This window comes from Xiphophorus couchianus, chromosome 23, assembly GCF_001444195.1.
Source record: "Xiphophorus couchianus chromosome 23, X_couchianus-1.0, whole genome shotgun sequence".
NCBI lineage: Eukaryota > Metazoa > Chordata > Actinopteri > Cyprinodontiformes > Poeciliidae > Xiphophorus > Xiphophorus couchianus.
The window spans coordinates 26534222-26553422 of record NC_040250.1 but is presented as its reverse complement, the minus strand read 5'-3'; the positions used below and the strand labels follow the sequence as shown (position 1 = coordinate 26553422).

Here is a 19201-nt window from a genome sequence, read left to right as displayed (position 1 = left end):
TGTAGCATGTGATTTACAAAACAGATGGCTCTATCTGGCTACTGACACAACAAACTCCATCATATATGTGTTTTGTGTAGAGCAACGTGATTGGCGTTTCTGTCACAAACGTTTGTCCATATTCCACAAAAGTAAAAAAAACTGAAATTTGCATCTGCTGTTTCCCTTAATTAAGAAATGAAATTTAAATCTTGTGTGAATAAGTTTGTTCATATGATAAGTCATTAACAGTGACGGTACTGTCATGAGATTACATGAGATTATATTCATAATTGAGTCATGGTGCTAGCGCTCATCATCTATCAGCCAATCAGAGGAGACGTCGCCGTCGTATTCAGGTGTTGGAGTGACAAGCCCCGCCTACTTGGGAGTGGCTACGTGTGCAGCGTTTTGGTGGAAATTGTAGTCGGTGACTTTACTGAAGAGCTATGGATTCAACATGATTGAATGAAACAATTTTTTATGAACTGTGACGCTGTGAGAGCTCTGGAAGAGCCAGCTTCACGTTGTCTGAAAAAAACAAAAACAAGCCATCATCCTCCTACTACTTCCTGTCGTCTTCCTCGTTGGTTTCCGCCAAGAGTAACATCCGGCTGTTGATCACATGAATCATGTGATTCGATCCAGTGCTCCCATTGCAGTTTTGCAGAAGCATTTATTTTGATGCGTCCAAAAATCCTTGTGCAAAAACGTATCAAAATTGGCGCGTTTTCATTAAACACATTTATTTTTGTATTATTTTGTTAAACTTATGCAGTTTTATGGCTAATGGAAATGCATCTAGTGTCTGACCTCACAAATGTATTTTACTTCCCAAAATTCCGACACACTCTTAAACTTTGATTTTTATTTTTTTTTTACCCTGAAATGCCACATTTAAATGAAATAAAACTGGCGATATATTTTAGACTGTTGACCTCTCCAAAGATGGCTGGAGATCGGCTCTAAGGAGAACCGGTAACGACAACGAATGGATGGATTACAAATATGCTAATTTCAAATCAATAAACCCCCCTAAAACCTTTACTGTTTTTGAGCCAAGTTGCTGTAGTAAAGCAAAGTTGTTGGCAGTTCACCAGTGACTTCACAACACCGCTGAGACGGCGGGAGCGTTGGCGTTGTAGATGAACTTGTCTCTCGCTCTAGGTCACGCCAGACTGTAATCTTTTGTAAGTCCACTTAATCCCTCAAGCTAAAGTTACAGAAAGATGAATCAGATGAAACTGAAAGGTTACATTAAAAAACCGTGCCACATGAAAACCAGTGTGGTTCATTTGTCCAGAATAATAATGAAGTAGCAGTGTAGACATTTTTTTTATATTTTTGTCGGATTTGCTTCTCTGTCAGTAGAGTAAATATTAACTGTCTGATTCTGTTTTCTCTTCCTCTCTTCATTTTTTTGCCCTTTTTCACTCATGACTCATTCCTTTCCCATCACCCCTCGTTTTCGTCCATCAACACTTCCAGCAACATCACCATCTTACCCTCTTTCTCTTCCTCCGGTGTTTCCTCCACCTTTTTTCCACTTTCCCTCCCGTCTTTTTGCTTCATTTTTTTCTACTGTGCTCATTTTCTCTTCCTCCTTTTTGCTCCCGCCTCCTCCTTCCATCTCATCCATCTCTTGCTGAGAGGCTGCGTCAGGGCAGAAAAATGTTCGACAGATGTTATGTAGAAGTTTAGCCCTAGGTGGCATAACTAAATAAGAGTGTGTATCTGATTCTGTGTGCATGTATGTGTGTCACCTTAGGGGTCCTGGACTAAATAAGAGGAGGGGGGGGGGGAGTGCCTCAGGTTGTTCCCTATACATACCCCCTGCCAACATGTGGTGTGTGTGTGCGTGTGTGTGTGTCATTTAGAGAATGTTTTGTAATACTCATTTCATACAAAAAAAGAAAATAAATAAATAAATAAATAAAAAAAGATTTTATACAATTCTGCCAAACATTCGTGTAAAACTTCATGATAGTATTATGACTAGGTGTGTCCCAGTTCAACTTTTTCACCTCCAATACAATACCAGTATCGCAATTTTAGATATCAATATCAGGATGAATCATGCATACTCTTGTTACTTATTTTGTAGTGTGGAATGTTAGTAAAGGCTTGATAAATGAGGTTACAAATAGGCCAGTCATGGTAACAAAATTTTGCCAGACGATAGATTGTCCCAGAAGTTTTTGCGATAATCGATAATATTGTTATTTTGAGACTGTTTTGAAGTAATACAGTAGTAACAACACAATAATGCAAGAACAAATTCTCAAAGAGAAATAAACTTTACATTCTAATGAACATTTAACCCTGGAACTGGAAGATGATTTAGATATCCAAAATAAATCAACAAAACAACAGAAACAACAAATAACGTGAAATTTTAAGTCTCTGTGTCAAAGTTAGCCTTCATATAAAGGCCTAGTTGAGACCAAAAGCACCAAACTGAAGACTTTTGTTATGGAAAAGAGAAACGATAAGTCATGCAAATGGAAATTATCAAGCTCATTTTAATATATAAGTGATTAATTACTCACTAGTAAATTGCCTTCACAGAAACATTGTTGCAAAGCATTGATACAATGAAATACAAATGTACTCACCTTTATGATAGATGACACCAGCTACAAACAATCTCAGAATGCCTGGAGAATCTGAAGCCGTGGTCCAACAGAACCAGCACACACTACCATCTACTCAGCAAACTGGAACCAACATTTACTTTTATAATCAAACATGGAGAACCAACCGACATTTAGCTTTATAGTTTTTTTAGTTTATTACTTTTATAAATTGTGGAGTACTTATTACTTTGGACCAACATTTAGCTTTATACTTTTAATATTGGAGCAGGACCTAGAGACACTCCTGTTAGTTTACTGAACAACCCAGAATAAGAATCAAACATGGAGAACCAACATTTAGCTCTATGTTGTACAAATCTAGAATGAAACCCAGAGCAACTGGAACCCACATTTAGTTTTAAATCTCTCTAATCCAGACCAAACTTAAGATGCAGAGAAACCCATATTAGTTTATAAATTATGGACAACTTACCCTCATTAAACATAGGGAAAAAATATTAAATTTTGTTAAAAATATTTTTTACCTCTTTGTCTTTCTTTTGGCTTTGTTGTTTTGTTTGTATTTCCTTCTAATTCATGTAAAGCACTTTGAACTGCCGTGATGCTGAAAATGTGCTATATAAATAAAATGACCTTTCCTCATGGTGTCCCTCTCTAGCTTTGGAACTTCACCCTTTTTTCTTTTTTAATAAATAGTCCACAACCACACTAGTCCGTTTTTGGAGTTATTCACAACTCTGTCTTTATAGGACAGGCTAGTCAAAAAGCCAGAAATACCAATGGAGTGTTTCCCCGCTGAACCCTCTACGGTGTTTTTCTTTTTTCCCGTTGTTGTGGTTTTTTCCCCTCCGTCTCCTCATCTACTGTCATGCAGAAAAATGAGCTGTTGTGTTTGTGAAAGTGAGTGACAGCAGGCGGAGAGCAGCCAGACGGCAGCCGAGCTCTGATTCACCGAGATCAACAAACTCTTTCTCTGCTGCTCTTCCCCTCTGACAGGGAGGGAGTGACAGGCCTGACTGACTGACTTGGCCATTTAACGTTCTTCCTTTATCTCTGTTTTTAAAACGATCCTTTCTTTGAGCCAGCGTTGGCCTTCTCGCCCCGCGTCCACACCGCTAGCGGTGTTAAATAATGACAGAAGAGGCCTCGGGGCCAATCACATTTCATTTCGTAGCACTAATTTCCCAATACACCCAGACTATTAAAAAAAGAAAATCTATTAATTTAGCCACATTCACGCGCAGACGCTTCACATGGGAGCGTCCTCAACCGCAGATGCAACAAAAGGCGGTTTTATGCGAGAGAAAAAAAACAACAAAAAGACACAAGTGTTTTGCTTTCATAAACACACAGGCACTCATCAAGGCACAACCGTCCCCAGTGCAGATGAAAGTGCGAAAAAACATGCAGACCCGCACACATGCAAATCGTGTTAATTGGCAGGGTGGTTGAGGCCATTATGAGTTAATTACTTTCTTTAACCTGATTCAGTCACTACTAAAGACAGAATTAACCACAGAGAACCTCTTGTGTGTGTGTGTAAGTTTCTAAATCGGAGACGAAATCTGCGAGGGTCTCGAGTGTATGTGGATTTTCCCTCGACACGGTAGCGTTGACCCCTATTAAAGTGTATTAATAGCCCAGCTAAATGTTCATTCTGTGGATGTAAGAGCTTGCAGCAAAGATAATATGCTATTAGTAGTGACTGTGTGTGTAGTGTGTGAGTGGGCAGTTGTACAGACAGGGTCATCTGGGGCTGCTTGGGGCAGAAATGGAGATTTTCTTGTCACGAATCTGCTGATCTTGGTATTTTCCATGTTACCTACTTTGTATTGCTGATGAATAGAAGAGCTTCTCCATGGGATCATTTCCTGTGAAGCATAAAGCGTCTCACTGCTACCTGCATATCATAGACTTTGCTAGACCGTACCTGAATGCATCATTCTTCGTGCTCTACACCGCTGGAACTCAGCAGCATTTTCCATTGAAAACAATACAGAAGCTTTCTGAAACAGCAAAAACGAGTCCAATTTGGTGTCTTATCTGAAATATCAGTGGCATTTTCTGATGAAATTATAAAATACCCATCAGTCCATAGCAATATGAGCACCTTTCTAATATTGAGTTCTGACCAGACGCAACGAGGATAAACAACATCTTAATTGGTACTTTAAGATGCCTTCTTAAAGCTCAAAGCTCCCATAATCTTAGCAGTGCGTACCGATGGGTCTGAGTTTTGATGTTAGATTGTATTTACAATAACTCCTACCTCAGCTGTGTCTAAACATAAAAGAGAGCTACAAAATACATCGACTCAGACTTGCCAAGGATACATCAGCATGTCGTCACCTTTATAAAATAATGTCATAAGTCATTTTTTTGAAAAAAATTGATTTGGGTGGCACACAAACTTTTCTTTAGAAAAATTTTTAGGCAAAGAAAAAAAAATCAATTTTAGCAAAAATTGATTTAGGCCATTATTTTAGGAAGGTGGAATATATTTGGACAGGTCTACTTGCAGGACATATTTGACTGACTGTTATGCCTTGCTCCTTGAGATGATAAACTCATGGAAAACAGTGGAAAGATGTTAATGACAAAGAAAATATGGCTTTTTTGTTATAACATATTGTCACCACAATGATTTCTGGATGATGGAGGCGACGGTTGTAAGAATTTCTTCTACAAACTCTTGCAGCGGTCACTCGGAAGCTGCATCTCCAAGGAGGAGCTTTGTCCTCGAGGGCGGGGCTAAGTCCACCCGGGCATTTCACACAGCTAAATGGTTGGCATGGAGATTAAATGATATCTCAAACATGCATGAAAGAATCAAAGCAACACTCCAGGTATGTTTTTGATGAGGGCGTAACATTATAACATGATGCAAAGCCAAAACAATTTCCATTTCATATAACACTGCCCCTTTAAGAGACATTTTAGAAAACCCACATTTACATCAGTAGAATGTTAAAATTTGAAACATAAAAGCCTCCAGTGCAATTTGAAGCCAGAGCAGTTTTTGATGTGCAGCAGTGCTATTCAAAGCAAGTCAGATGTATTGAGCACAGATTGTAATTTCTGACCACCGGCTTCCACATGCCCCTGCTCACAGACTGACAACTGACCTTGACACTGAAACGATCCCATTGTACTGATGAGGAGATGCTTCCCAGATATCATGCGGTACTTTAGGTTAAATATTTATGGGGGGTTTCCTCGATATGTAGCAGAGTAGCCCACTGAAATACAATGTTATTCTGGTTTCAGCTCTGACACCAAATGCTTATTACATTAATTTTCCAATATTGTGGAGAGAGAGAATATATTTGAGATTTGAGAGCTTATGTAACATATAGTGAAAACATCACTTTAGTCTGTAAAATATGATTTATCCAAAAGCTTAATGAGATATCTACACATAGTGTAGTTGTAATTTAATAGTTGACCAATAATTCATACTGACAAATACAAAAACTGTATTTGTCAGCTTTTCTGACAGCTTCAAAAAGCTGTCAGAAAACATCAAGGTGGAAGTTAATGCATATTTTAAAAAGAGCATCTGAACCCAAAGCAAAGCAGAACTTTAAAACTAACTGGTTCACTTTTTTTCTGAGTCATTTATTTCATTGTTTTCCTGCGAGCTGAACATCTTCATGTTCCCACCGGTAGCAATAAAGACACACTGCTGCCAGGTGATCCCTCAGCTCCCCTCTACTCCTAATCTGCAATATGTTCAGATTGGCATGTCTGCTAATATTTGATCTTTTTGGGGCAACTGAAAGAGATTCACACACACGAACTTGCAATATGCTTCGTTTGGCAGACTGCCTCATAAACGGTGCTGTTTGAACTCGTCCACTTGTTCACAAACAAAGACATTTGAGTTATGAGGCTTATGACGGAACTCTGTGCTATTCATTCATAAAATAGGTTGGTGAGCTTCATCATTGCTTTTTGTCACTGTGTTTATTTCAGTTGTGAATGTTATTCACAAAATTAATTCATTCAGACAGACCCGCTTGACAACACACACACATTGGCAATCAGCCGTGTGTGAGAGCCGGACTGACTGAGGCAGACAGGTGTAGTGTACCATATGTTGACTGTGGTGAAAAGGTCAGTCCTCTTGTGGCCTCATTATAATATCCAGGTTTCCTGTTTGTCTGTTGCAAGTTGCAAAGCCACACTTCACACACTCTTACTCAGCTTTTTAGTCTTTTTTCTTTGTTTGTTTGTTTTGATTGTTTTAGAGAACTGTCACCTCTGTTTCCAAAGGCAAAAATAGACGCGTCGTGATGTTCAGAGAAGCTGTAGCCTCGCGAGGTGTTTGTGTGTGTTGGATTGTGCGATATAAAGCTCCCAAGGTTTACTGCTACTGCTTAGTCAGCATGTCTGTCTTCATATTCTTTAGTTTGGAAAGGCAGTGAACTTTTATGTGGAGTCCCAATAGGTTCTGTGTAAAAGTTACTTGTTGAATTTGATTCACATTTTCAACAAAAAAAAGGTAAATGAATAGAAAAGGTGTAAAGAAGAGGTGTAAAACCGTAAACATAACCGGACCAAACTATATCAAAACATTTTAATGTAATTTCTTTACACATTTACAGTATATATAAACCCATCGATATGGAACACATTGAACTAGCTAATGAAGGATAACAATTGTTCATTGAGTCTTACTCTTGACCAGATTGTGGATGAGTTTGGCTCAGTTACACTAGCGCCAGGTTTGGCCTCTGAGTAAAGATGAGCACTGGTCAGGAGCCATTGGACCAAAAAAAACCTTGTCACTGTGCCACTTGTGTATCAGGCCACGGCAAAGTTTTACCTACCCAACCAGCCAGTAAAGTAATGGCAAACTTTATCTGGCTCATCCACAAGCACAGTCAACAATAATGGAAAAGCCCAACAACAGAGGACTTTCATGAACACGGAACCTGAAACCAACTACATCTGCAATTACTTCTGAAGTCTTCCAGTTCCTCGTTGACCTGAGGATTACTTTGATTTCTTTTGTAATGCATCTATAATAAGAACATGGATTATTTTTCATTTGCTTTGTTTCATTTCTATGTTTTCTGATAACTTCTTGTCCAAGTTGGGATCTTGATTTCACAAATAATAGTCAACTGCTGTTTATTTGTACTGCACCATAAAAATATGATACAGTGACCAGTTATGAAACAAGCAATAAGCATTTTTGTCAAATCCAGTCATCAAAATCATCAAGTAAATATACATCAAATATATTGATCAAGGAACCTCCCACCAATCGCTTTGTACAGCTGAATGGTTGCCATGGGAGATTAAAGGAGTTGCATGAAAGGATCAAGACAACACTCAAGGCATATTTTTGATAAGGGAATCACGTTTTAACAAGACGTAAAGCTCAAGAAAGTTGATTTTTAATAATACTGCCTTTTAAGAAAAAAAATTGTAAGAACAAAGGTATTCAATTTCAAAAATGTAATTTATTTAAAGGCGTTTTTGCACATTTTCAAAGGGTCCTAATATTTGTCCATGTTTAGCAACTGCATGCTACTGTAGGTTTGTTGCTTGGGAAGAGTAAAACAGACCCCGTATAGATTGCCTGTCTGTTAAAAGGCTAACACAGAAACCATGTATCCATTCCTTCAAAGCAGAAATCAAAATCCCTGACCTTTGACTGCACCTTTGGCGATAAAATGCATCCCTGTGTCGCGCAGCCAGTCAAATGCCGAATATGGACCTCATTACGTTTGAGAAGAAAAACAGTGTGGCTCTCAGCCTGCTAGCTAGTAACGCCTCTGCAGCACACATGAGAGCCTGAGCCACACAGAGCCAGAGCACCCGGGCCTATTTCTCTTGCTAAGTACCAGCGTTCCTCTGAGACATCATGACGACCTCCACACAGATCTTTCCCGGAGCGCCGGAGCGGCAGAGGCTCAGAGCCCAGGAGAGAAGGCTGAGTTACGAGCTGATCTACTGAGACTGAATCCGGAGGGGAGGTGTTTTGGTGCTAATGGGATGTTGGGATGATCAACGTCCAGCTGTCACTTCCTTTCGTCAGCGTCGCCGTCACGACCGTTCACTGGAGCATGGTGAAAATTGGCAGCTTGGAGGCAAGATATCAAGCTTCACCGAAAGTCATGTTTCCTCCTCATTCTGTCTCTGTTAGGAAATAGGGACACAACATGATTTGAAGACCTTGAAAGCAGTTGATGCGACTCCACCACAATAAGACATGTTATTTTTTCTGGTTTTGACCTTTTGAACTTTGTCCTGTTTACTGTTCTTTACTGGTTGACACAGTCACTTTCAGTGAACTACACATACACTGATCAGTTAAAACATTATGACCTGCCTAATAGTGTGCTGGATACACTTTTATTGCCAAAATAACATTGATTCTTCAAGCCATGAACTTAACTCTATCCCTGAAGGTGTGCTATGGCAACTGGCCCTAAGACGTTGACATCAAGTCCTGAAAGTTGTCATGTGGGGCCTCCTTGGATTGGAATAGTTGGTCCTGTATTCCACAAATGACCAATTCAGTGAAAGTTTGTGAATTTGGAGGCAGAGTCAACATGTCAAGCTTGTTTATTTGCTCATCAATTCATTCCTGAACCATTTTTGCTTTGTGTCAATGCAAATATAATGGTCTGTTGTTCAAAGTTCATCTTCTTTGTAGTGGCACGCACACAACAAGCCAAGGTCAAGTAAAAGTCACAACTGGTCAGATCAGACTGCCCTCCACTGGAGGACAAACGTCAACATAGGAACCGTGACTTTTGGTTGGTTGGTTGGTTGGTTGGTACCAAGTCAATTGATGGATTGTTTGGTACCAAGTCAGTAGGTAGGTAGGTTGGCTGAGTGGTTTATTAATCGCTTTGGGATGTTCCCTCATGAAAATTGTAATCTAAGTCTATAAAATATTAAAAAGTTAGCCAGTCTGGTACTGAACCAACTGACTGACTAGTAAACAATTGATCAAACTGAGATGCACTGTTTGTTTTGGACCCTTTCTATAAGTGTTAACTTTTTCAGCATTTTGAGCCACTGTATCAGACCACATGGGCCATTGTTCTCTCCACATGTGCATCAGTGACTCTTGGCCAACCAACGATCTCCCTTTACTTTGTTCACTCATAATAGATACTGACCACTGCAGACTGGGAGTGAACCATAAGGGCTACGTTTCTGGAGATTCTCTAACCAAGCCGATCACAGTTTTGGTCTTTCTTAGATCCGCTCGAATTCTTATGTTTGCCTTTTACGTTCTTTCGTTTGCTCAAATCCTCTTGTTTCTAGCAAGACAAATGACTTATTGTCCAGGGACAACAGAGGACAAATAGGCTCTTGGTTAATTCTGGCACATTTACAAAAATGCTTATTGATGTGGATTGTCCCTACCAAATAAATGACAATTTTTTTTTTAAATCCAACATTTAGAGCATCAGATTTAGGAGCAAAAATGTTACAAAATTTTATTCACTTCCTGTCTTTGGTCCTATTGTTGTGTCTGATCTGATTGGTGTGAGAATTGTGGCACGTTTACTTCACATAAACAGCTTTTTTTAAACAGTTCCACACCGTGATGATAGAAAATGGTTTTTATGAGTGTTTGTGAGTCTCTTTTCAAGCCAATTAGCTTTCAGCTACAGCTAATCTGGCGCTCAAACAATCCAGTGATAAGAAAATATAAATATCTTTAACTAGGCTGCTGTTGCGCAGAGCTGAGTATATCCAATAAAGCTCCCAGTGTGTTACCACTGATGCTTTTATTAAAACCCACTTTGATAATTTCCTTTTTGTCTACATCATTCTTCTTGTACCACTCTCTCGCTGTAGGCCTTTTTTTCTTTGAGCTTCTATTTATTTCTGTCTCTGAGCATTCAGATAAGTGATTGGGAAACAGACGTCGTTATATTTTCCAGTTCTTTGCAAATGGAAAATCCAGCAGCCCTTGGCTAAAGAATAAATATTTCCACAGCGTTTTTTTCCACTCCCACTCAATGAGGATAAACATGCACAACCGTTGCCTCCGTGGTGAGGAGTAATCTCGGCTTTGTCATCACTTTCCCAAATTGGTTTAGACCCATCATTTACATATGTTGATGCTTCTTTTCTTTTGTCTCTGCATTTTCATAAACGGAGATTTCTCATTCTGTACTTTAGTGCTTACAAACACACTTTAAATCTCCACTGCCAGCCTCATGCCATTATGACATGGGTAGACGACTCTTACCGAAACTTTCTTAATTTAGAGATAGACCACATAACTAGTGGCAAACATTTTCAAGATCTTACTGATGCTGAAAAAAATATTTTCTTCCCAACAGAAGAGCTTTCACACTGAAAGGTTGTTGTCAACTTTGACCTGTAGTTGTCCTGATTTGATACGGTGCATTCTACTGGTTAGAAATCAGATTGTTTTTGTTCCCAACAAGTCCACCACCACCGGTTCAAGACGTTTAAACTGAGAACTGTTTGATTTCTCAGTGTGACTCGGTGCTACCAAAGTAAGCAAAATTATTCATAATTACAGCATCCAACAAGAGTAAACATCTGATGGGAAGAAGAAATATGTGATGACAGAAATGAATTCTATTTTAATTATTTTTTACATCCATTATTATTCTGTCAAAGAATAATAATGGCTTTCTTGTATTCTTGGGTAATAGTGACCCCAGCTTAGATCACATCTAAAATAATTATAATTATAATTTTAACTGCCTATTTAATGGGTAAAGCACCAAATATGCCTCATTTTGCATTAAGGCACACAATAAAAAAACACCTCAGCAGTATCACAGAAACTAACATCTACGCTGCTTATGTAATAACACCGCAATATGCAGTACTGTAATAAAACTGGCTTTAAAATGTAATAACACATTGTTAAGACCGCCTGATATGATAATGAATGTAATAAATCCTTGAACGCATTTTGCGGTACTCTCCGCTGCATTATTATTACAAAATGTAGCTCTTCTTTTTTTTTTTTTGAAGCCATAATGTAATAAACGATCACAAACTGTTTGTGTTTATCCTAATCGATATATATTTCTAATAGTGATCACGTTGAAGATCCTATACGGAAACTTTGGTCAATAAATGTCAAACTCTTAGCTGTTTATTTTCAGACTCATCGCCCTCAGTACTAACTTACATGTCGATCAAGGCAAAACGATTAAAAACGGGTTCAAGGGTTTTATTACATTTTGCATCGACTATTGCAAAATGTGGTTTTAATAATGTTTTTACATTGTAAAGCCCAAATTTTTTTTTTGCATTTCTATATAATGCAGCATTACATTATATACATATAATGTATACATATGATCGTTACATATGATCTTCGCTGTTTCCACTCTTGGGGATACAACCAATCAGTTACAGGGAAAATGAGGAGCAGTCCTGTGTGTGGTTGCTTTACAAACGTTAGCCAACAGCACGTCGTGTAGCATTGGCCAAGTATTTCAGCTCCCAAAGCTGAATTTTTATCTGAATATTTTAGATGTGAGCTATGAAAAACAATCAGCTGTAAAACAAATGGGATGATAATGAAAGGCAATTCATATGTTCTGCATTCAGAACTATATTCATAGCTGGAACACAATACATCTGATAAATCCTAAATGATCGTCCATTCTCATTAATATCAATGTTTCTCAGCTTTATAACTAGAGCTGTTCAATTTTTCACTTTCTCGTCAGCTTAGTCACATGACTAATGTTGAATATCATGAAACCTCAAACGTAAGCAGACACACAACAGAGAAAAGTCTGCACATCTTCTCCAGCAGATGAAAACAAGTGTCAAATTAGATAAAAGCTAAGAGGAGCGGTTACATAACGGAGTGTTTAGGGACGCAGAGCGAGCCTCTGTTTTGTTGGTCTCGTCACACAGAAAAAGAGACAAAAGAAAGACGGAAGAAGAAGAAGTGGCTCTTCCGTGGCACTCATCTCAGAGTCTGTGCATGACACTCGACTGAATATTTCATACACCACTTCCTTTTTTTTATATACCTGTGTAGGCACTCCTGGAGATGTCTTTCAGTATGCGTGACTCATCTGTTCTACAATATGTTAAGAGGACTGTTCTCCACTCTGCAGAGGAGACTTTCTCTTGTCTTCTCTCTCCCTGTAAACACTGACAGCTGACACTGTTTATCAGACGATACGCCGTCCAAAACTGAAAGTGGGGAGAAGGAATCAAGAATGATGAATGTGTGTGTTTTTGAACGTTTGGAAGGCAAAGTAGTTGTTGTGGGTATCAGCCACGAGGGACGCCGGACATCTGAATGTGGCTCGTATCTTCAGAGTCCCTCCTCTGTCCAAATCAAACACAGACACCAGCAGCAACACAGCAGAGCAACAGTAATCTCACTGGTTTTTTCTACAACGTAAAATGTTTAATAAAAAAAGACTAAAAGACATGTTTTATACATGTGTTTATATGTGCTTATATGATGTGTTTTTAGCCTGAGCCAAGTCGTCTATGCGTACTGAGTAAACTAAGTATTGAACTATTTGATGTTTATTGGGTTTAATGACAGATATACTGTAAGTAACAATGAAATTTATTTATACTCATAAAGAAATCAAAGAAGTTAAGTCCACAGGTGAAGTCATGTGTTATTGTTACCATTAACCCTAAAACTGCTCAAATTGAAATTCTGAAAATAAATTTGCGTAATGGAAACATGATTGGGCAGCGCAGACCGGTGACCTGTCCAGGGTGACCCCACCTCTCGCCCAGAACGTTAGCTGGAGATAGGAACCAGCACCTCCCGACCTGACTAGGGACAAGGGTGTTAGAAAATGGATGGATGGATGGAAACATGATTTTTAAAAACTCACTTTTTTCAATAAAAGGTTTGTCTGCGCTAAGCTGAGTTGGTTATTCGGCCGTATAAAACTACATGTATTTCTGAAAAATGCTATGGAAACGCTTTTTTAACATCACAAACGTAATGTGATCAACAGTCGGATGTTACTGCAGACCGAAACGCAGAAGAACGACAGGAAGTGGTAGGAGGATGACGGTTTGGTTTTGTTGTTTTTGGACGACGTGCGGCTGGCTCCACCAGAGCTCCCACAGCATCACACAGTTAATAAAAATTTGTGTGTCATCCCAACGTTTTGAATCCATAGCTTTTCTGTGAAATGGAAAATTTCTCAAAACGCAGCATATGTAACCCCTCCAAAGTAGGCGGGGCTTCTTGCTCTCATGTAACTGTTTGCGTCCGTCGTTGACATTTTTTTAAATGACATATCTAGTGAAAAAGCTTATTCACAAAAACAAGAAAACTCCAGATTTGTAACAGCAAAAGAAAATACAGCTCTGCATAAAGAGCTAACAGCATAGCATCGCACGTAGCTTACCGTTTTAAATTCATTACATTGCATTTTTTGGTCTTTCACTTGCGTCTGGTTCCATCTCATGTCAATACCCTCTTTAGAAATATATTTACCAGGAAACGTTGTTCACCTCAAATACTTATTTTCCTTGTACTGAAAATCTTTTCTTTATCAGTGAAAGGTCTCCCCTTAATCTCTCTCAAGGTGAAAAGTACACAGATTATAGAGTGTGAGTTTTAAAGTCATATTATGTTTTTAAAATCTTTGCACAGCCTAACCACCCTGCAGCTACTTTAGCTATTTCAAGTTAACAACTGTAAATTATTAGGATTAAAAAAACAGCCTGCGGGTGAGTCGGCGCTCGCTTCCAGCTCATACTTGAGTTTCTAAAGGTTTCTAAATGTACTTTCGGGTTCAAGAAGAAGAAAAGCAGCTTCTGCTGAGCATTGACACGTTCCTTACTGCTAAGTGTTTTTTTGAGAATTTGTGGGTTATTTCTTTCATCCATCATCCTCTGCTCTTTATTGAAGTTACGCAACAATAAATAGATGCAGTAAACGCTCTCTCTCTCTTACATAGGTTGGGATAATAACATTTTACCATGGACATTATCCTATTGAGGCATTGTTGTGTGATTATACAGAAAACCTCTAATAGGTAAAGCTGATTTTCCTGTGGCTTTATCAAGCTCTGCTTACTGTCAGTTTCTAAAATGACTGGAGGTAAAGACAATGGATAGACAGACTAAGTTTTCCATAATAAAGCTTAATTCTTTTTGGAAAATTACTTACTGCTGCATTACGATAAATAAATATGACATGAAAGGATTAATTAAAATTGTGAATGAGCATTGTTGTTGTTTTTTTTAATCTTTATTCTTATTAAACATGCTGGCTCCCTTCATGACAGAACTGTATAAGCTCTGTTGTGAGTTGTAAACCGAGGGGACAAAATGTAGCGGCATTTTTCTCTAGACAAATACAAAACCAAGAATGAATGATGAGCAACACTACTGAGTAACATTGTGTCGGATCAGTTGTTAAAGGTTAGCAGAAAGGTTGCAGTCACTATTACTGGTGTAAAACAAAAATATTAAAAACATAAACAAACCATGCTTAGCCTGGAGGGGGGCCAAGAAAAGCCTGGTGGCCCGCCAGGATTATAATACAGTGAGGGAAACTCTGCAGATAAGTTTTTCCAGACATCAACTGATCCAAGTTAATTTGGATAAGTTTTTATCCACATTTTTAAAATTTTAATTTGATGGATTACCTGGAGCACTGACATGCTAAAACATTCACACCACTTAGCAAAAAAAGTAGCTTTTTGATCTTTGTGCTTCTGAATAAAAGAACTTTTGAACATCATATTTGACATATTAATGTGGCGAATTTCAGAGACTAATTCTCTGCGTGAATTTTTCCCATTAATTTGAGGCCAAACAGAGAGCTGGCTTTCCCCGTCGCTGCTTACAGATCACTATAATTCTTTTCTTATTAGACTTAAGTGATCATAATGTACGACACGGTGAGATTTCCTCCTGACTTCTTCTATTCTCCTCAGACATTCTTTTATGAACTCGGGAACAAATACAGGCGGGTGACAGATGAAAGATTCGGCGAGAACGGCTCCTGTTTTTGAATAACAAGCCACCACAGGGAGGTTGATGCGAGGCCATCGATCAGGAAGGGCGTGCCTGCGTGTTCTGCTTCCTGCTTGCGAGTGTGATCGGCTTTACTTTGTTCCCCGGCAGCCAACCTCTGTCCTCATTAGTTCTGCATGTGTGTGTATTTGTTCGACAGAGCGTCGTCGTGTTGTTTTCTTCTTTTAACAACATTTTTTTCTGTCTTTCTCCAAAGCAACAAATTGCCGCAAATCGCAACGTCACGCCGTGGGGGGAGGGAGGGATTTACACTGATCTAAAGTGCTTTTTCATGTGAACAAGACAAATGAAATTCAATGGGAAGGAATATGAGAAAGATGTTTCCAATGCATCAGCAAAGTGACAAGCTCTTCTCTCCGGAAAGTGATATTTCATTCAATGATTTCGCAATCTAATGAAGGAAGACAAAGGTGCGAGTCAAAAGATGAAGGTGCTTTATCAATACATGCCTTAGCGACTCTGCATGTGTGTGTGGATGTAAAGAGGAGGGTTTTTGTCACTGTCCCAACCCTGTTCAATCATTTTCGTTGTTCATTTCTCCCCCTACCTCCGGTGCTGTTAATGCCGCCGTGTGGAAATGAAAAATGCATTAATGAATATGGCTGAGACAGTGACAGTGCATTGACTGATGACAGAATGAACAAGCTCATTATTAAAAGTCTTATCACCTCTCAACAGATGCAGCTCCACACACACCAACAGGGAGAGGGAAGGACCTCACATTTTGTTCTCTTCATTCATTTGTCATCGTAATCAACGTTTTCTACGACCTCCGTGAGAAGTTGTTACAAGGATCTTCTGAAGGTCAAGGTCACCTGAAGTAGCAAGAGCTCAAAGACAGCAGAATGGCACTGAGGTCAGGGAACAGCTGAGGTTGCAAAAAGGGGTTTTAGCTACGGATCGTCTCAGACTGGGGTTTTTGTTTCAGAGAACAGATTCCAATGGTTTTTGGCCAATTTATGAGTTTGATTTAATAATTGAATTTGCTCTAAACGTCTGGAGTCGTAAAATAACCCGCCAAATTTAATCAGTATTAAATGTGGCGGTCACTCACCAGTGGTAATTTGTGAAGTGAATATAAATGAATTGAATGCGTTGTAGACCTAATAAAAAATGACATTAACTGGTCAAACACCTTTGTTTCATCAAACAGATAATGCTGTTTCTGCTGTTCATTTTTGATACAGAAAATTGTTGATCTTTGTATGGTCATACAACCCGGGTGAATTTGCTTTAGAAAGCCAGTATAATGTCTTGTCATATTACTAAATTTTATTGTTTTGCTAGGCTTACATTAGCATTCTTTATTTCTGTTTTGATATGACTTGTTGATGGTTTAGTTTGTAGCACAGTTCAGTGGTTCTAGTTAGGGTGCCTTCACATTAGTCCACTTTAATCAAACTTTGGTTTCTTTACCAAGAAAGTATCATTTTTTGGGAAGGTGTGAATGTGCAATCGAACTCTTAAGCGGCTCGAAACAGCAAACTCTGGTTCGCCTAAAAACGCAGGTCTCATTTCTATTAAAGTGAATTCTGTTGCGGTTCAAATGCATATTACAATTCAAGCGGGCCAGAGACCGCTCCAAAAGCAGGAAGCGATTTATAGCGCAGGGCGTTCTAGCACTACAAGGAGAAATGCCAGAGACTAAAGAGGAGTCCTGCAATAGCTAAAATCTGAGGCTGCTGCAGCTACATTTTGTGAAGATGGAAGTTGCGTTCAAGAAGACAGCAGGTTCTCACCTGATAGTCTGGTTCACTTTCACAAACGAACCACACAGCCTTAAAGTCAGCCTTGCATATACCACTTAGTGAAAGTCAAATGGAAAAAAAAAAAGCTTATTTGCGGTTCTGACCTTGTACCTGGAAGTTGGATGAAACAAAGGTCATTGTGTTTGACCAGTTGATGTTTTTGCCCGTCAGTTTTTATTAGGTCTTCATCTCATTTCATTCATTTATATTTACTTTTCAAATCGTTGATATAGAAATTTCACCTCATCAACACTAAAGTCAACCAAAGCACCATCCTCGAAGCATGCAGCACATTTTGAGAGCCGCTGGCTGAGTGTGAAGGAGTCGTGTAGAGCATTAGGCTGAATTGTTACTTAGTCGTTCTTTATTAGTTTTAAACATACTTTTAATTATTACTTCTGTCTCTTTTGAGTGGAAACTCTGCCGTTGTGTTTCTGCTTCAGTCTTGACAGATTTTTACACTTCACTGAGAACACGGTAACACTCCGAGAGAGCTCAGTCGTCCACAGGTAGCGCAGAGATAATTAGCTAAATCTCTATGGGTAGTTTGGGCCCCTCCGGCCCCCTTGATGGAAATAAATCAAGTTTCTGTCCGTCCTGTCAGTGGGACCAGCAGTGGTTAGGTAATAATCCCCTTCCTTTATTTGAATCGACTAATTAGACTCAGTAACCACACAGTATTTCTTCCAGCTGAAGCACGAAACGTTGCTGATACAAGCTGTGCTCCTGAAGGATGCAAATTGTGTGTCTACATGCGGCTCGTTGTGTCCCTCAGTCTCCAGTTCTCAGTGTTTGGGATTCTTGTTTTTTTTTCTCCTTTCAGTCCTTTTCTTTTCACACCCTTTTGAAATCTTCCCGACGTCATTACAGAGCTACTGTAGCTCTGGGGGTCTTTTAGCCAGCAACACGGTAAAAGACCTCGCAGTCAATCTGATATTTTGAGGAACGTTTAGCTTTTTTTCCATCGAGACTCATCAGCAGACTCAGATTGCTCTTACAGGATTAATGGCATTTCTGTTTGATTCAATGAAGTTTTTTTTTTTTAATATAAGCTTGTATTCATAGACACCCGAACAATGCTCTGCCAGACTGACACGTTTCCTCTCCCTCAGAGTACAAAAACAGGCTATTTCACAGTTGGCATGATACAGCTGGCCTAATGCATTATTTAAGACAAAAACATCCAATCATCATGAGAGGATTTCAATCTTGGCTGCACCTATCCTTCATCTGCGTAGTCTTTGTTCAGCTTCTCTCCAACCTTCAAAGACATGTAAGTTAGCACATCCGTTACCTCCGGTAAAAGACTTAATGTTTGTAACCTTTGTTGTCTCTAGGTTTACCTAGCTGGCTCTTTAAGGATATTTTTCCGTCTCCATCATGTTTGCTCTGTGTAACTCATCAGTTCCTAATGTCTAGTACTCTACCGGAGTCACAAGACAATACGGTGAAAAAGTATTCACAACACGCCATGACCCGGAATGGGGGATAGTGTGTTGATTCTTGAATTTCCTCCAATCACTCTGCGCTTAGTTTAAGAAAGTTTGACTTTGACCGGACATATTCAAAGGTCTTGTTTGTTACTTTTCACTGTTACGAGCTTTTTTGTTCTAAAGAAATTTAGAACAAAAAAACTTTCATCATTCAACCACTACCAACCCTACAAACACTGGGTTGCTTCACACTGTTTCTGGTGTCCAAGGTCTTAAACGTGCCTCCTGGTTTTAGTGTTTTATCACTATAAGTTTGAACTCACCAGACCATAAAACCTTTTCATCGCGACCCCCGTTTGTCCATGGGGTCAGCTGGAGACGTTGGTCACTTTTCTTCCAGCAGCTTTTTCTTCACGCCTGACACAAGTCACGACTT

General features: G+C 39.1%; 1 protein-coding gene across 4 annotated transcripts in view; it reads left to right on the top strand.

Moving 5' to 3' along the window:
• Positions 1–19201, top strand: part of il1rapl2 (interleukin 1 receptor accessory protein-like 2) — a 382929-nt gene that overhangs the window by 293467 nt on the left and 70261 nt on the right. The window lies entirely within an intron of this gene.